The following is an 18,032-nucleotide window of genomic DNA, read 5'->3' on the forward strand; positions in this document are numbered from 1 at the left end:
GGGATGTGCATCCCGTCGATTAGCCCCCTGCCAAAGCCCTTGATAACCGTGTCCACATCAGCAAGGCGGATGACTCTGTGGAGCAGCACTCTGTTGATGGCCTTGACCACCTGCAGAGGGGGACACAAAACCGAGAGTCACGGGGTGCCATGGTGGCTGAGACTACTCCCTCCCCCCGCCACCTCCCTGCGCTCTCTTCCCCAGGAGCAGCCCCCTCTGCAATCCTGGCCACCGCGGGAAGTCCTTAGTGCGGCTGGGACAGAACTAACCCCCCCAGGGAGGAGACTTGCACCAACTCCCCCGCTTTTCCCTGGGGCAGCCCTCCCACCCCCCCGCCTCGGCACAGTGGCTGGAGATTGCCATACCTGCATGAGCACTGCTCCAACGGTGGATCTCCCCACACCAAACTTGTTCCTCATGGATCGGTAGCTATCCAGCGTGGAGAGCTTCCAGAGGACGATGGCCACACACTTGTGGAGGGGAATGGTGGGTCTCCCCAGCATTCCAGGACGATGTGGTCCTACCAGTTGCTGCTGGTGTCCAGGTGCCAGATGTGTCGGGGCACGCTGGCATCCAGGCGCTGCTGCTGCTCCTCTTCATCCCCTAGGAGGGTCCGGAAGAGGGCCAGGGGGTAGGGCTGCAGCACATGTTGCAAGGCAGCCTCCAGCAATTGCTGCCAGTCTTGCAGCAAGACATCCAAAATGAGCACCAGAGTGCCCAGGGGCAGCTCTGGCTCCATGGTGCTGAGTGCTGTGGTGTCTCGAATGAGAGCAACCAAAGCACGCAGAGAAAAAAATGCTTTGCTGTCCCTCAGCGAGGTTGGCAAGCAAGCAGGGAAAGCTGGGAACCGGCTGTCCGGGGGGTCCCTTTAAGCACAAGCCTCAGATATCCTCAGGCAGCAGCCACACAAAGTAACTCCTGACCTGATGCCGTGCTGGAACCGGTTTCAGCTGGCCTTAAATGCGATTCAGCGTCCAATCAGTGTGAATACGCTATTTTGAAATAGCAAAATGCTATTTCGAAATGCATTTTGTGTCTAGACACGTTATTTCAAAATAAGCTATTTAGAAATAATGCTGTAGTGTAGATATACCCTATCTGAGATAAGAGCCAGATTTGGGTTCTGTTCCTAAATGTGCTTGTGATCATCTTTGTGACAAAGTCAAGGACAAGATGACTCACTGAACCCATCCAGAGCTCCATCTTCCTAGCTGTAGAATGAGGATAAGGATCCTTACTCACCCTTTTAAAGTGCTTTGAGATCTATGGATGAAGTGCAGTGTAAATACTTAGTATCAGTATGATTAATGCATATCAGTTGACTTAAAAGATGTGTCCCTGACAAATCTCACAACTTATATTAGAAATATTGGCAGACTTGAGGGCAGAGGGTAGCAAAAAGCAATGTTGTCTAAGGGGTAGGACATTGGGTTGTGAATCAAGTGATATAGGTTCTATTCCAGGGTCTGCCACTAACGTGTTGTTTGTCCTTGGATAAGTTTCTTCACCTGTCTGTGCCTCTATGAGACCAAGATACTAGAAATAGGATGAAATTTAATAGTACAAGGTCATTTATTTATGGACTAAAAACATGAATTTCATCTATAAAGTGGGGGCTCATCAGTTGAAAATGACAGAGGAAAGCAAAGACCCGGTGGGATATTTTTAGCCAACAGTAGGATGACAGTTTGTCACTCGCCAATGTGATATTGGCATGAATCCTAGGATGTATTTCCTGTATGAATGCCACTGTACAAAGCACTTATAAAACCTTGTCTGGAATACCCTGTTCAGTTTTTGTCACCCATGTTCAAGAAAGATTAATTCAAACTGGAATCGATGCTGAGAAGAGCTACTAGGCTGATCAGGGGAACTAGCAAGCCCATCTAATGAGGAGACTAAAAGAGTTGGCACTTTTAGCTAACTGAATGAAGGCAGAGAGCAGGTGGCAGAAATGTCAGTAGTGGCCAGGATGCCCAGAGCCCACACTCCTCTCCCACTCAAGCTCCCCCTCCCCCAGCTCCTAAGGGTCTAGGAGAGTTTGGGTGGATGAGGGATGTGGGCTCTGAGAGGGAGTCCGGTGCTGGGTGCAGGCTCTGGGTTGGGGCAGCAGATTGGGGGTGCAGGCTTTAGGAAGGAGTTTGGGTGCAGGAGAGAGTCTGGGGTGCAGGTTTTGGGCTGCAGTGGGAAATTGGGGTGCAGGGCAGGCTCTGGAAGGGAGTTTGGGTGCAGGAGGGGTGAGGAGTTGGGCTCTGGGAGTATGTCTAGATTACCTGCCTCTGTTGCCATGTAAATTAGACTACCCGACATAGTCATTGAAGTTGGGATTTAAATATCCCCAGCTTCATTAAAATAAAAATGGCAGCTGCACCGTGCCAGCTCAGCTGATCGTCGGCACAGCGCGGCAGTCAAGACGTGGATCAGTTGACAGGGGAAGCCTTTGTCGACTGCTCCTGTAAACCTTGTTTCACGAGGCATAAGGGAGCGGTTGACAGGCATTCCCTGTTGACTGATCCGTGTCTTGACTGCCACGCTGTGCCGATGATCAGCTGAGCCAGCACGGCGCGGTGGCCATTTTTATTTTAATGAAGTGGGGGATATTTAAATTCCGGCTTCACTGACTATGTCGGATAGTCTAATTTACATGCCTCTGGTGACAGAGACATGTATTCTAGACATACCCTGGGAGTTTGGGTGCTGGGTGCAGGTTCTGGGCTAGGGCAGCAGATTTGGGTGCTGGAGGAAGTGCTCTAGAAGGGAATTTGGGTGTAGGAGGGGGTGTGAGAATTGAGGGTAGAAAGGAGTGGGGATAGAGGGTGTAGGCTTTGGGACAGAGTGGGGTATTGAGGGGTAGGAGTGCTGCACTTACCTAGGGTATCCCCCTCTGTGGGGGAATCTCTATGGGCTGCTGCCCTCCTGTCACCCTGTGCACTCCCCCCCTTCTCCCCTCATTAGGATTGCCAGGTGTCCAGTTTTGAACCGGACAATCCAGTATTGGAGCCTTCTGTCTGGGAAACAAATTGAGAAAATACTGGACATATAAATGACATATGACATTTATATGTCCGGTATCTTCTAATTACGTTTTTTTGTATTATTATTATGAGTATCAGTATGTAGTTGCTTACTGTCTGGCTGGTAGACACACTCACACTGCATCACCTTGTCTACCAACCAGGCAGTACGCAACTACACAGTAGAGAGGAGGGGGGCGGGGCCAGGGTGGGATTGAATCATCGGGGCCAGACTCACCAATGTGCCCCGCCAGGACTGTGCGCGGGACGGGCAGCACCCCGGCATCTGCATGCGCCCAAGCCAGCCCTGCTCCCTGCCAGCCTGTTGCCCCCTAGCCAGCCCCACTCCCCCCAACCCCTTCCCAGCCAACCCTGCTTCCCGGCAGCCAGTTGCCCCCCAGCCAGCCCCGCTCCCCCCAGTCCCCTCCAGGCTAGCCCCTGCTTCCTGCCGGCTGGTTCCCCCCACATCTCCTCCAGCCAGCCCCGCTCCCCCCAACCCTCTCCCGGCTGGTTCCCTCTCCCCTCCCCCCCAATCTGAGATTAAGTATGTCCGGTATTTTTTTTAAATCACCTGGCAACCCTACCCCCCATGTGTGTCCCTCATTCCTGCCAGCTGCCCCAGTCAATTTAAAATGATCCTCTCACCCTCACTGCCACTATCAGCAGCACAGTGGGGTTAGAGAGGCTTTTAGGGTGTGACTGCCAGCACTTGTGTCCTTGTGGCCCAGGGCAGAGGTCGTCATGTGCTGTTCCCGAGTCCTAGGAGCAGTGCATGGAGGACCCCCCTCTCCTCACAGCCAGAGGGATACGTGCCCACAGTGGTGTGGAGTGAGCTGCCAGAAGTTTCTGTAGCCCCACTGTGCTGCTGTTGGTCCTCCTGGGCTGTTTTAAATTACTGCGGGGAGGCTGGTGGAAGTGAGGGATGCATAGGGGAGAGCGTGCAGGGGACTATGTGGGGCTGGGGTACACATGGAAGAGAGCGCATGGGTTGGGGGATGTGCACTCTCTCCTGCAGGTGGAGCTGGATGAGAGACGAGGCCCTGAACTTTGGCAGAGTAGGGCCCCTGGGTCAGAAGTATTCCTGGTTCCTGGGCACAATGGGTTCATATAACGCGCTGCCCACAGCAAGAGGGGATATGATCATTCTCTAGTGTTCCCTGTAATCTGAGTGCTTGGGTGACCACCCAGGAGAGATTCAAATGCTGCCCAGCTGATTAGCAGAGCGCCCACATCCTTCCCCAGCTGGCAGCATGTGTTTCTACTGGTGCTGAACATCACCACATGCCTCGGTGCACATAACATTTATTATGGACACGGATGGAAAGAAAACAGAGGGAACATTGTTGCTCTCTCTAAATAAATAGGGAAGATAAACATTAGGATGGGTGAAGAGCTATCAAAGCGAAAGGACAATGTTGGGCACAAGAACAGATCGATGTAAACTGGAGATGAGGAAATTTAGGCTGGAAATTAGAAGTTGATTTCCAACCAGAAGAGGAGTGAAGTTCTGGAACAGCCTTCCAATGGGAGTAATGAGGCAACAAATCTAACAGGTTTTAAGGTGGAGTTTGATAAATTTATGAATGAGAGAACTATAGGGTTGCCTCCAGTAGCAGTAGACTGGACATGATGATGATGTCCCTTACCATACAGTGATACTAAAACTAGGAATAGGAAGTCTTCCTCTGCAGTTGGCTACTTTTTGTTTAAATGATTGGGTGTCCAGGTGGCTTTATTTGATTGCTTTTGCTGCTGGCATTACTGGGAAATGTTCATTGGTTGTCTAGGAAGACTTTCAGCAAGTTCCTTTGCACTCATGCCCCCAGCTATATTTTCTCTTTCCCTCTTTTCATCGTATTCATAATCTCCCAATGCCCAACAATAAGCCTTCAGGGAACATGCGCTAGTGAGAGAACTGTGGAATTAATATTCCTGGAACATAACACCAGCAGCATGCACATGCTGAGGAGAATATTAGAGCTATTAGCGGTGGGAGTTTGGAGTGCGTGCAACATCTAGATGGAGAATTCAGTGTGATTAATCTGCCTCTAAGCAGCAGCCTTCGGGCTCTGGGAATTCTGGGTCTCATTCAGAATTGGAACTTTTTTTTAATTACCTTTCCACATCAACAAAACAATCACAGTGTGAGAAAAGAAGCCCATTGATTCCTTGCTCTCTCTCTTTTGGATGAGATGTACCCGGACTACTCAGAATCCTACTAGCTCCATTGCACTTTGCATAAGGGTAGAGGAGCTTTAGCCCCTGTATCCTGGTCAAATTCCAAATCCGCTCATTATGTTTTGGGCCAAACTAAAGCTCCTCTGTTCTCATTTCTGTTTGAGTTTTTGTTTTGTTGTTTCCCTCCTTGCTTCTCCACTTAATACTGTTGGGTAGCATCATTGTCACAGAATAGCTGCCATGTTGCCATCCTAACATTGGCTGCATATCTGTGGAGGATGGACTGACAGTGAACCATCGGGACAACGTTAAGGCTTCTCCTATCCTGTTAGAAGAAATGTGATCATGTTTACAAGGGGAATGCAGACCACATAAAAAGTATAGCATATCTGTGGGAGTGCACAGTTGTCTGTATAAGAACATAAGGTCATACTAGGTCAGATCAATAGTCCTTCTGGCCCAGTATCCTGTATTATGACAGTGGCCAATGCTGGATGCGGCAGAAGGAATTAAAGAACGGGACAGTTATTGAGTGATCCAGCCCCTGTTATTCACTTCCAGCTTTCATCGATTAAAGGAGTGGGTCACCCAGAAAATGGGGTTGCATACCTGATCATCATAGCTAATAACCATTGATGGCTCTATCATCTATCAATATCCTCTATGAAGATAGCTAATTCTGTTTTGAACCCAGTTATGCTTTTGGCCTTTACAACATCCCCTGGCAATGAGTTCCACAGGCTGGCTGTGCATTATGTGAACTAGACTTCCTTTTGTTTGTTTTAAACCTGCGGATTATTAATTTCATTAGATGATTCCTGGTTCTCGTGTTATATGAAGAAGGTAAATAACACTTCCTCTTTCATTTTCTCTACACTATTAAAGATTTTATAGATCTCTATCATCTCTTTTCCAATCTGAAAAATCTCAGTCTTTTTAATCTCTTCTCATAAGGAAAGTAACCTACATTCCTGTATAATTTCTGTTGCCCTTATCTGTACCTTTTCCAATATATCTTTTTTGAGATGGGATGACCAGAATTACAATCTTTGCAGTTGTGGGTGTACCATGGACTTATATTATATTACATTATATTTTCTGTGTTATCTATCTCTTTCCTAATGATTCCTAACATTCTGTTTGCTTTTTGACTGCCACTGCACATTTGTGCTGATGTTTTCAGAGAACTATCCCCAATAACTCTACGATCTCTTTTTAAAGTGGTAACAGCTAATTAGACTTCATAATTTTGTATATACAGTTTGGATTATGTATTTCCAATATACATTACATTTCACTTATCAACACTGAATTTCATGTGCCACTTTGCTGCCTTTGTACCTGCTTTGGACTTAACTATTTTGAGTAATTTTCTATTATTAGCAAATTTTGCCACCCCACTGTTTCTCCATTTTTCCAGATCACTTTTGAATATGCTGTGTAGCACAGGTATCAGTACAGATCCTTGGGGACCCCTCTCTGTATCTACCTTCCTCAGATTTGAAAAATTATCTTTTATTCCTACTCTTTCCACTCCCCCCATCTTTAACCAGTTACTGATCCATGACAGGACCTTCCTTTTATACCTTGACTGCTAACTTTGCTTAAGAGCTTTTACTAAGGGACCTTTTCAAATGCTTTCTGAGAATTGAAGTGTACTGTATCAGCCGGCTCACTCTTGTCCACGTGCTTATTGACACCTTTAGAGAATTCTAATAGATAGGTGAGGTATGATTTCCCTTTTTAAAAAAACATGTTGATTCTTCCCCAATATATTGTGTTTATCTATGTGTCTGATTATGCTATTCTTTACTGTAGTTTCAACAGTTTTCTTGGTATTGAAGTTAGCCTTATTCACATATAATTACCATGATTGCCTCTGCAGCTTTAAAAAAAAATCAGCATCACATTAGCTAGCCGACAGTCATCTGATACAGAGACTGTTTTAAGTGTTAGGATACGTACTACAGTTAGTAGTTTTAGAATTACATATTTGAATTCTGAAGGAACACGGGTGAATACCATGCGCTCCTGGTAACTCATTACTGTTTAATTTATGAATTTGTTCCAGAACTTTCTCTACTGACAGCTCAATGTGGGACAGTTCCTCAGTTTTGTCACCTAAAAAGAATGAGTGGTGATCTCCCCTTTGTCCATGCAAATCATTCGTTTATAGAAATCTGCAAATCCGCAGCTATCTGCTTCATATTGGCTATCTTCTTTATATTGGTGGATCAGGTCTGCGGATTGTGGATCAGATGTGGATTAAAAAAATTGTATCTATGCAGGGCTCTCTTGATATTGGCCTTGTTTAGCCTCTCCTTTAGTATCTTGATTGTCAGTGGGGCTGACTGGGGCTTCTATTTTACTTAACTTTGGTGGGGTTTTTACTACTGACTGGGGCTTCTATTTTACTTAACTTTGGTGGGGTTTTTTGTTGAGGTTTTTTTGCTTTTAGTTTTTGTATCCTAAGCTTGTTGCTCTTCAGATTCTTATTTTGGCTTGCCTTATTTTACTTTTACCCCTTTACACTTGACATGCTAAAATTTATGCTTTTTTCTATTTTCCTCACTAGGATTTTACATGCAATTTTAAAAGAATGTCTTTTTGCCTTTGACCATCTCCTTTTCCTCTGCTGTTGAGCCATCGTGGCATTTATTTTGTTTTCATGCTGTTTTTATAGGTATACATTTAGTTTGAGTCTGTATTATCTGTTTTTAAATACTCTCCCTGCAGTTTGCATGCATTTCGCTCTTTTGTCTGTTCCTATTAATTTCTGTTTAACTAGCTTCTGAATTTTTTGTAGTTCCCCCTTCTTGAAGTTAAATGCTGCTCTGGTGGGTTTTCTTTGATATTTTCCCCTTGGCATGGATGTTAAATCTAATTACTTTATAGTCACTGTCACCAAGTGGCTCCTCATGGACCAGCACCTTCATTCCATTTAGGACGAAATCCAGAATTGCCTTTCTCCTTACAAGAAGCAGTCTAGAAATGCTGTCACTGCATCCTTTCCTTAGGTTATTTGTATCTAGTCAATATGAGGATAGTTGAAATTCCCCTTCATTATTGTGTTTTCCGCCTTTTGTAGTAAAAACATGTTCATTGTCACCATCAAGTCAATTGAATATTCCAGCTGCTATTCTTTTATTGTTCAAGCATGGAATTTCTATCCATGGATGTTCTATGGCAGTGGTTTCCAACCACTGGTCTGTGAACCACTGGCTGATGGACTGTGGTAGCTCTGGACGCTGGAGCTGGGATACACTGCCCAGCGCCTCCTCTCCCAATGCGGCTGTTGGGAGAGGCATGTTCTGCCCTGCCTCTCAGTCAGTCAGCACCGGGCAGGGGTGGGGTCTCCTCCTAGCCATGGAAGAGCAGCTCGCTGTGCTGTGGGAGGGCAGCACGGAGCCCAGCCCAGCAACATTAGAGCAGGTGCACCTGGGCAGCAGCGCTCATCTGGTGGCTGGGAGGCAGCATAGGGCTAGGTGAGTGGGGTCGGGCAGGCACTGTGGGCTCCGGGGGCGAGGCTAGTGCTGGGGGACTCTGGAGATGGGAGGCTCTAAGAGGTGGGGGTCTGGCACTGGGGGCTTTGGGAGCAAAAACTAATACGGGGGGCTTGGGGCGGGACTAGTGCTGGGGAGTTCTAAGAGGTGGAGGGCTCTAGGGATGAGGCTGGGGAGCAGGGCTGGCAGTGGCAGGACATTGGGGATGGGGCTAATATTGGGGACTGGGTGCTGGTACTTGGGAGGGCCTCTGGGGGGAATTGGGTGCAGTGAGGCTCTGGAAACAAGAGACTGACATTGAGGGTCTGGTGGTGGGGGGCTCTAAGGGTGGGGGACTGGCACTGAGGCATTTGGGATAGGGGACTGGCACTGGGGGGCTCTGAGGGAGCGAGGCTGGTGCTTGGGGATTGGGTGCAGGGGAGTCTGAGGTCAGTGGCTGGCACTGGGGGGTAATGGAGGGGTGGGGGGCTCTAAGGGTTAGGGCTGGCACTGGGAGAGACTGGGGGCTGGGACTTTTTATATTGTGGAATGGCAATCCCATTCATAAACTCCGAAATCTTGGAGTCGTGTCCATCCCCCCTCCCCCCCGTCAATTGGCAATCAGCTCTTGAACATTTCCATGCTCCTGCTTCCATTTCCCAGTTAGTTTTGGTGGTGCTTGGGTAGCTCATGAATATGATTTTTATAAAAGAGGATATGCTAAAGCTGCTTGCCCTTTTTCATCCTTGTTGCACACCCCTTCCATATACCCTTTAAGCAGGGAATAAGAAAGAGCCTCTTCTAGCCCTCCTAATGACTTCTCCTAGGCCTAACCCACAGACTGCATGGATGCATCACAGTCCTAATCTGCAGCACCCTTTGTATTATACTTAAAAAGAATAAAGTGAGTAAATTCCTCAGTTGGAAGAAGCAAACATGGTAATTAATATTATCCCAGCCTGGAGCTTTAGCCCAATCCTTCATCTTTGCCATTATATTTTCAATCCTAAACTATCAGAGCCTCTGTTAGACTATTCCTAGAAATCTTCCTGCTCTTCCATTACACCTCAGTCCCCTGCTCTTACAAGGTTATGTTTTTCCCCAGAATTCCTCCCTCCTAATTCCGCCCTGAGCTTTCATTACCCCTGTTGCACCTTGATTTTGAGCAGTAGTACTTCATCCTAATCCAGACTTGGTACCCCACAAGCAGTTCTGTCAATCCAGCTCAGTCCTAAAAGGGTTTCCAGGATGGGTACAGGGCACAGAAAGATCATGTTTTGTTCAAGCACTTACTATACCCAGTTTCTCTCTCCCTACTCAGACCACTTTAAAAAGATATTTTCATTGTGGAGCAAATTTTATTTTACAAAGAAGAAGAGAGCTCATTTGATACAAGTGATTTCCATGGCCAGCCATTTCATTTGTTCCCATTGTTACTATAGCAGATATGTGTAATGAATAACAGCCTTTTCTCCTCCCCTCTCATATTCCTCCCTGTTTTAGCCTGCAGTGAAGTCACAATCCAGTGTTTGTAGACTCCATGTGATGTCACAGAATCAGCCTTGTGACTTCACTTGCAGGCTCAGGCAGAAGGTGCGGACGGGGCTGAGAGAAGAGAAAAAAGCCTCCCCCCCCTTTACTCCCACCCTCTTGGTTTATAAAACCAGTAGCTGAGATAAATCGGAAGGGGGTGGGGAGAAGCAGCAGGGAAAGCTGAGAATCATGCCAGAAAGGTACAGTAAATTGGCTTTATTTCTCTTCTTCTTGAAAGTTTAGAGTATAAAATTGCCCTGCAGAGGCCAGATCTTGCAGACCACACGCGTGTGTGTGCCACCCAGTGACGCTCTGGCTGTACGGTGCATTCTCTGATGGTGTGTGTGGGGAGGGAGGCAGTGAGGGATGCAGGGTAGGGGCAGGGAAATCGCTTAATACCGTTTCTCAGAGGAACGCAGCTGGAGTCCTATTTGGCTGGTCACAGCGAGCCTCTTTCTTGTCCATTTCAAAGGCCCCAGCTGCTGGCTGTTCTCTGCATTCTGTCTTCAGCTTTGAAACCGACATAAATGGGTTATTGGGTTTGTGACTCTGGTGGTGGTGATTTTTTTTTTTTGGTTGTTGTGTGCGTGTGCTTTGCAGGTTCAGAGTGGTACCGGAGAAGAAAGGGGGAGGTGTTGGTATTTGACTGTGGTGGGTGTATGCATAAGGAGGGAGACGGGCAGGGCCTCAGGGTCACATTCTCAAGAGCTGCGAGACATTTTTTTCTCCTTTTAAATATTTCCATCTTTTTAACTGATGACAGCAAAATAGCACGTAGGTGCATCAGCAAAGAACTGCCTCAGAAAGACAGTGGCGGGGGGGGGGGGGGGCTGGTTAACTTGCGGCTCCCTTTAGCAGTTTTTTTCTGTGTCCAATTTGCCATTCATTTGAGATTTTGGACAAAGAAGGGGCAGTGGGTGGGCTGCTTTGAGTTTTGTGATATAATATGACTGGAGCGAGAGAGCAGAATGCAGACAATTAAGAAATGGAGAGAGGTCTTTGCTCATTCAGTCTGTTCAGGAAGCCGTCATTTTGTGTTAGTCTGTGTGTCTGGAGGAGGAAGGATGGGGAGAGAGTGACAGTGAAAAGCTGTACGACATTGCGTTGTTTCTTGTATTTGTTAAATACACACTCAAGGGAAAAGGGACTTCTAAGAAAATCAGAAGAGAAGGGTGTCTTGCTAAAAATGACCCTGCACTGACTCGCATTCAAGTGGATTCTTATTGACAGTGATGTAGTGGTTTTGTTCTATTTTTAAAACGAAGGGCTGAAGACAGAAGGTGCATGAAGGTGCTGTGCGAGCTCTTGTCTACCACAGCTTTGCCAGTGTACCTCATCCTGATGACCAGCAGCATTTCTGCGATTCCATTCCTAGACCATGATTGGCAGCGCTGTGTTCATCTCATCTTGACAGTCTGCAGCAGCCTTGCTGTTCCCTTTTCTGGTCCTAAGGGCATTTCAGTCCTGATGACCTACAGCACCCCACACATTTTTAGAGCAGGACCCTCATTCACCTCTGCCAATACATCTCAATCTTGATGAACAGCTCCCCCTGGCACTTAATTAATTGTGCAGCATTCTTGCCGTCTAAACAGAAAACTCTTTTATCAGCAGAGATGCACCCACTGCATGGTTCTGAAAATCTCTAATTCTGCAGACATCTAGGAAGAGCTCTGTAGATCACAGTTTGAGAATCTCTGTGCTAGAGATGGGATTTGAATCCAGGTCTTCAGTGATGAAAACCTATTGCACTAACCCCTCTGTGTAACTAAATTTCTTCTTCGCTGTCCCCCTCTGGGATGCACATATAACCCCCCTTATGTCTTTTAATCTCTGTTCATTCCCCTGGCTTTTAAATGGTGTTACCGGCCCCTCAGGGGGAGTTGTGAAGATTTGTTAGGTTTTTAATAACACTTTTGCTATTTAAGTGTTGTGTTGGTTCCTCTGAGCCATGACCAGTTATTAGCTTAAGAAGTGGAGACTGAAATCCTACTTCACCCCTCTGAGAATTGAAGTCAAATTACCTGTCACTCCCCTAGGAAATCCACAGCTCCCACATTTCTGCTATTTTTCATCAGCAACAGAAGACAAATGTGTGGCAAAAGTTAGGTGGGACTGACTACTGCATCTGCTGTAATCTGTGTGTGGACCCATAATGTGATTTGAGGGAAGAGAATAGTTGAGGATTAGCAAAGATTTTATATAGAAAATACTTAAATCTTGTCCTTGCTTCTGGGTAATGCAGGATTGGTCTCTCCTGTATGTTCCTCTGGGCATTGTGCAAACCTGTTTCAAATTACTGAAGTTATGAGACTTCCACCACTTTTTTGCTTTTCTCTGAATTTCCTTCAACATGCTTAGAGATATTCCTCAATGTTGTACCCAGGGGTTACCTCCGTCCCATACTGGAAAGTCAAATGATCCAATCCCTTTCCTAAGAAAAGGAACAGAGGGGTAGCTGTGTTAGTCTTTATCTTTAAAACAAGTAGCCCTTTGGCACCTTAGAGACTAACAAAAATATAATATCATGAGCTTGCATGGGTAAAACCACTTCATTAGATGAATTGGAGTGGAAAATACAGAATCCAAGGTATAAGTATAACAGCAAAAGCAGCACACATCCAGCCTACTTAATTAGCTTCATTAACACGGGTCCTACAATTGACAGGTAACTTGCTGTTATATTTATTCCTTAGATTCTGTATTTTCCACTCCAACTCACCTGATGAAGTGGGTTTTACCCAGGAAAGCTCATGATCTAATATATTTGTTAGTCAGTCTCTAAGGTGCCACAGGACTACTCCTTTCTAAGAAAAGGAAGGTTGCCAGGTGTCTTATTTCATATTCACAGGCTGCTGTGAGGAAAGGAGGCAGGCTGCAGCTGGGCAGGAGGATAAAAGCATTTGAGGTAAGGGAATTTCCCCCTCTCTGAGGAAGGCAAGTAATCAGGGAGCACATGCAAGGAGCTGTCTGAGAGCAAGAGAGTGCCATAGGCAGGAGATGCCTGAATTCTCTGGAGAGCCCCCAGTTCATGGCAAAGGGGAACTGAGCAGATTTTTTTTCCTTTTTATGAGAGCCCCTCTAGCTGCCAACATCATCACCCATATTTTCCCACTTATCTTTAGCCCTGAAGAAAAAGACTTAGGCCTTAAGGAAATCCACTCTTTTCTTGACATACAATGCTAGCTAATTCCTGGGGGTGACTACCTCTTTTCAGAAATGTTAGCAGAGCAAGACAGCTCCTTGATCTCCAGAATGAATGAATTTTTATCATAAAAGTTGTGAAGCAGAGCCACCATCTGGAAAGAGCAATTCCCCCCACCCTGTGTTTCCCACTCCCCCATTGGTGGATTGGCTGGCTGCATCATGGGCCAGTGTGCTGTGTTACAAGCGTTGTCTTTGGGAAATATGACTCTTTCAGGGATGCTACATGTTTTCTGCCCACCCTGATATACACAAAGTTTGGATCGATCTGTCTGTCTGTGGCCATGAAATCATTTGAGATGCAGGGTTCTTTTCTGCCCTGGTGAGTATGGAATTCTGGACCTTACACTTGGCTAATACCTGTGCAAACTCATTGAGGGCTTCATTTGAACTACAGCACCTCTTTCACAGGTGGAGGTGCATGAGAGGGAAAGACCCCAGCTAAGCTGTCAGAATCTTAGCAAATACTGCAGCATTGGTAATTTTTAAACAAAAAGCCCACATTTTTTAAGGCCGTGTCTAATTTTTTTCATAAACTTTTCTTTAAAAGTTCAGTATTTGTGTGTCAGCTGTGGCTACCTCTTCTCTCAAACACTGCTGAATCGTTGGAGACGCATGCACCTAGATCTTCAAGAGAAATAGTAATGGCCTATTTCAGCAAAGGATTTAGTATCTTAAAAATTAAGCCTAGTTAACTTAATTGGGCTGTTTGTAGATCCTTTTGAATCTGGAACTAGTAGCAGCCCGTGTTGTTACTAGTAGTTGCCTATGATGATCCCTCTCCTGTTGCCCATTCCCAGCTTCTAACAAACAGAGGCTAGGGACATCATGCCTGTCCATCCCGACTAATAGTCATTAATAGACCTATCGTCCATGAATTTATCTAGCTTTTTTTTGTAGCCTGTTATAGTCTTGGCCTTCACAACAATATGGGACTCTGATCTATGTGTAGGCTATACTCCTAGGATAGTAGGTAATACTGATATTTTAAAATCGGGTCATTACTGTTTTGCTCCCTATCCTACTTCAGCTCCAGCGTGATCTTAGAAGACCTTACAAGGAATGAATGCTTTTTGAAATTTGAGATTAGTGGCTTCAACATTGCATTGTTTCTAGCTCTTGCAGTTCTTCATGTAGCAGATATTAAAATCAGTTGAATTTGAAGTTGTTGGGTTTGGGGTTTCTTGTGGGAGTTGAGGAGGGTAAGGCAAATGGAAAATCAAAATATATTTGTTTTTGTATGATGTTTCAGGAGTCGTGAGAGCTACAAAACCCTCCTGTATGTTGCAACAAAACTGGAATTCATTGGGGCATAATATTAGTTTCTGTCCTTGGAGATTCCTGAGTTTTATTGTATATCTAAATGGTCCTTCAGATCAGGCATAAGTACAGGGCACTTACCAGACAAGCCAAGAATACTTTCAGCATCCAACAATTCTGGTCCAGTCACATACACTTTGTTTACTCTTCACCTTCTGCCACAAGCCTATCTCAAATGCTTTGTATAATGCACCTAAACTTTTGTAATTACATAGAAATGAGGCATCTCTTATATACTATCAGTGATGTGGAGACCCAACCTTACCCCTTCCAATAGCAAATACCCCCAATTAAGTTTTTGATAATTTGATATTCAAAATAACTCTTGCGTCATGTAGGAAGAAAACAGTGGGGGAATGGAAGTAGGAATCTAAATCTCAATTGTCTCTAAAATTTGGTATAATATGTTACAGGGATTTAAAAATGAAGAGACCCTATAAAGTCTGGAAATTCCCACTTCCCTATGAGCAGAATAAAAAATAACCAAGAAAACTCCTGTTAAAGGCAAACACATTTAAAAATCTATAAAACATATTCTGGCAAGGCAGAGTTGTTTTTTGTAATACTGTTATAAAAGATGGGTGGTTCTTCTGGTATTTTACTATTTCAATATGTCTAGTGATTCAGATAATGAGGATGTATTGATATAATGGTCCCTTTTGCTTAACTGGAGAAAGTCTTGTCAGTGAACCATATATTTTGTATGGCTTACTATTTTAAATTCACATACTTTGAACATCTTCATGGACATGGGATCATTTTCCCTCAAAAGTTCAGCTCTTCTTGCTGGAGTCAGATTCCTTTGTCTGAAACATCAAAACCACTTCCACAGCAACCAAATTCTGATATTGCAAATGGGGTTTTCTGAAAAGAAGCGAAGGGAGTATGTGGCAGAAACTGAACAGATCTGAAGGAAAAAAATCTTATTTTCATATGCTGGTTTCTTGAAAAAGAGAAAGATGGGGTAAGAGGAGTATTGAAACATAAAGCACTAGAAGGAGCACTGTCTACTTCAGTGTTTCTCAAAGTGTTCCACGAAACCACTTTGAGAAACACATTAACTGACCGCGCCCCGGTTTGTTTATTTACTGGCGCCGCAGCCACAGAGCCTTGCAGCTCCCATTGGCTGCGTTTTGCGCTTTGCAGCCAAGTGGAGCAGCAGGAAACGGTGGCCCAGCTCATGTTTTTTACTTCCATGATGACCGCATTCAGCCACTTGTGTCAGCTTCACCTTAGGTATGCTCCAGTATTCTTAATTCTGGCTGACTTGATGTTGCAGTAGTTGGAGTGTAGGACTCAGCACTGTGGCTTATGGTGGTAGCCTCTGGTATCTTCAAGAGAACCATTTGCAAGTGATGGACCAAGTCATGACCATCAACTTGACTCTCTCTAACACATACAGTATTTCCACAAAGAAGTGGGATTTTTTTGACCAGTATCTCACAAGGAATCTAATGCCAGTGAATTAATCAGGGATGAGACCTTCAGGCACTTATCACATAGTCCTGAGAGATACTGAACACTGCTCTTCCCTCCAGTGGGGTCAGATAGAAGACTTTTTAGCTGAATCACTGTGCAAAGAGTAGAAGGAAAGAATTGGAATAGTGCTAGAAGATGCTAATGAGTGCCGTCATACTGACATCTGTCTCACTTCATGGCAGACTAACTGCTGTGGCTTTGAACTTGCCTAAAGAATTAGCTGTCTCACAACTAGTGTAAGTGTCAGTCCACGGTAATGTGGTCTGTGATAGGGACATAAGTAGCTGAGCAGTCCATTGGTTCCCAGTCTTTTTGAACATACGGACCCATTTTCAATCTATTAAAATGTCATGGACACCCCCCCTCCTCCCTGGGGGAGAAAGAAAAGAAAGAAAGGATGGGGCTCACTACAGTGGTCCTGATCCTTACCTTTAAAATTTCCACGGATCCCCTGCAGTTCCATCACGGTCCACAGGTTGGGAACCCCTGGAGTAGTCGACTACTTGTATTTCCCCCCCCCCCCCTTTGGTGTCTCTGTATCAGACAGTGGGGGGAAGAAGGAGCCGGTTTCCCCCCAACACTGTCTCCGTGGTGCTGTCTGCCCCCATCCCTGCACCCTGCTGCCTCTAACAGTATCAGCAGCAGGGGTTGGGAAGGGAGGAGAAGGCTGATACTAAACTGCCTCTGCTCCACATCCTGTGGAGCAGCCCCTGTCTGCAGGGGGTCCAGTGGGCTCTGTTCACAGCCAGCCCCAACCTCCGCAGACGGGCTGCTGCTGTAGCAGCCTGTGTTTGCGGCCACCCTGGGCTGCTGTGGACAGGGACTGCTGCCGTGAATCAGCCCCTGTCTGCAGCGGCCAGGGCTGGCCACGAACACAGGCTGCTTTGCCACCACCCCCTGTCAGCTGGGACCCCTTGCAGACAGGGGCTGCTGGACCCGGCATGAGCCAGGACTCAGTAAGCCCGACTCTTACTACATTTAAAATGCAGGGCTGCAACAGGGTATCTCCTGGATCCGGTGCAAACCGGGACTGAATGCCTTCCCTTATCAAAAAACAGAACTGTGTAGCACTTTAAAGACTAACAAGATGGTTTAATAGGTGATGAGCTTTCATGGGCCAGACCCACTTCCTCAGATCAAATAGTGGAAGAAAATTGTCACATCCATATATACCAAAGGATACAATTAAAAAAAATGAACACATATGAAAAGGACAAATCAAATTTCAGAACAGAAGGGGGATGGAGCTAATGATATTAGAGGTGATAATTGGGGAAACTATCTTTGTAATGGGTAAGATAATTAGCGTCTTTATTCAAATTTGAGTGTAAAATGTCGAATTTAAGCATGAATGACAGTTCAGAGGATTCTCTTCGAAGTGAAGTCTTAAAAAGTCTTTGAAGCAGGATGGGGGGCGCCTGATGGCAGCTGTAAGGGGCATGCAGCATCCTTTATAGCTGCCATCAGGCGCTGCGTGCTCGGCTCCCGCAGTGCGGCCCCCCCCCCCATCCCTGTGGTGCCGGCCAGCAGCGCCGTTCCCCCCATGGCCGTGGGGCCCTGCACAGCCAGGCACTGCGCACCAGCAGCAGGGGCCGGGCTGGGCTGCACTTGCGCTGTGCGCCCCGGGGGCGGGCCCTGGGCTACGTGCCAGCGGCCGAGCCAGGCAGCGCATGCGCTGTGCGCACTGGAGGTGGGCCCGTGCTCCCTAGGGGGAGCAGGCCCTGGGCTGCGCGCCAGCGCCCGAAGCGGGCAGCGCATGCACCGTATGCCCCGGGGGCAGGCCTGCGCATGTGCTGTGCGCCTGGGCCAGGGTGCCAAAATG

At 46.2% G+C, this 18,032-nt stretch overlaps 1 protein-coding gene across 6 annotated transcripts in view; it reads left to right on the forward strand.

Moving 5' to 3' along the window:
• Positions 1-18,032, forward strand: part of TCF20 (transcription factor 20) — a 200,032-nt gene that overhangs the window by 84,496 nt on the left and 97,504 nt on the right. The window contains exons 1-2 of one of the 6 annotated variants that reach the window (XM_006120504.5): positions 10,013-10,407; positions 13,059-13,115. The exons of 4 other annotated variants lie outside the window; for them this stretch is intronic. The gene's annotated coding sequence lies outside the window, so the exon portion shown is untranslated. Of the gene's footprint in view, positions 1-10,012; positions 10,408-13,058; positions 13,116-18,032 lie in introns of those variants that run through there. One more of the 6 variants, XM_025183298.3, reaches the window with a different exon arrangement.

This window comes from Pelodiscus sinensis, chromosome 1 (assembly GCF_052426305.1).
Source record: "Pelodiscus sinensis isolate ZL-2025 chromosome 1, ASM5242630v1, whole genome shotgun sequence".
Lineage (NCBI taxonomy): Eukaryota > Metazoa > Chordata > Testudines > Trionychidae > Pelodiscus > Pelodiscus sinensis.